The 1,250-nt window shown below is 47.0% G+C and overlaps 1 protein-coding gene across 1 annotated transcript in view; it reads right to left on the bottom strand.

Annotated features, from left to right (window-relative positions):
• The window catches only part of LOC101565005 (heterogeneous nuclear ribonucleoprotein R), a 94,508-nt gene that overhangs the window by 4,830 nt on the left and 88,428 nt on the right, over positions 1-1,250 (bottom strand). The window lies entirely within an intron of this gene.

The following is a 1,250-nucleotide window of genomic DNA, read 5'->3' as shown; positions in this document are numbered from 1 at the left end:
GCTGGCATGTGGTGCTGGGGATTGAACCGCGGTCCCTGTGCTTTGCTAAGCTTGTTCTAAGTAGGTGCTTTAGACCACTGAGCCATCTCACCAGCCCCCTAACCCCTTTCTTGGAGGTTGTTGGTTTTGATTCAAGTTCCAGTTCTCTAATACAGTATTAGGTCTTCCTGATGACCAGCCCCATCCTAAGGGCCCTCCAGTGAGTCACCTCAGTAGCATAAATTCAGGTAGGATTAAAGAATCAATTTCTTCATGACAAAAGACCATGTTACCACTCAGGAAATTACAAGGGCTGGTTCCAAAGCAGGAACATTGTGGCTGGAGGGTGTCGTGAAAGTTGTGTGCTAAGAATCTAGGCAAACACTAAGTACTATATACTCAAATTCTTTTGTCTGGGACAAGGTTTCTCCGTGTAGTTCATGCTGCCCTTGAACTCGCTTTGTAGCTCCGGCTGGCCTTGCACTCACAGTGATCCTCCTGCCTCAGGCTCAAGTGCTAGGCTGACAGGCGTGCGCCACCGCGCCTGGCCAGAAAGACTGTATTTCTTATATATGCCACACTTACTCTGAAATGGATCACGAGAACACAGTGAAAGGGCTGAGAGGTACAGGCAGGCCCATACCGCACTAAGCAAGCACAGTAACACAGTGACTAGAAGCCACGCGGTCAGCAAAGGGGTTATCACCATAGCTTTTTTCTTTTAAGTTTGAAATTTTCACAATTAGACGCTGAAATAAACTTGGAAACATATCACATTATGAGAAAACAGGGATGAGGTACAAGTGTGAGGGGAAAAGGTGGTAGAGAAAGAGGAAAAGAGATAAAAGGAGTTGAAAGAGTAAAACTTTCATTTCCTCTTTCTCAATTCTGTCCATGAGAACTGTTTATGGCAGATTTTTTTGACTGTCCTAGATTGAAATTATTGAAATATGTCTCAGGGGCTCAGTGGTCTAAAGCAAGCTTAGCAAAGCACAGGGACCGCGGTTCAATCCCCCAGCACCACATGCCAGCCAGCCCGCCCTCTGGTGGGCTGAGCTGGACACACACACACACACACACACACACACACACACACAAATAAATAAAATTAAAAAAGAAATATGTCCCAGTGTTAAAAGGAACCCTAAGACAGCCAACCAAATAGCTCAGCGGATTAAAGTGCCTGCAAGCAGGGGCAAGGGTTGGGGGTTCGATCCCGGGCCTGCTGTGCTATCCCTGCCCCCAAGGCATGCTGAGATGGCGATTGAGAC

Source organism: Octodon degus, unplaced genomic scaffold (assembly GCF_000260255.1).
Source record: "Octodon degus isolate 3935 unplaced genomic scaffold, OctDeg1.0 scaffold00092, whole genome shotgun sequence".
NCBI lineage: Eukaryota > Metazoa > Chordata > Mammalia > Rodentia > Octodontidae > Octodon > Octodon degus.
Note: the sequence above shows the minus strand (reverse complement) of the source record. Positions and strands in the feature narration are given on the sequence as shown.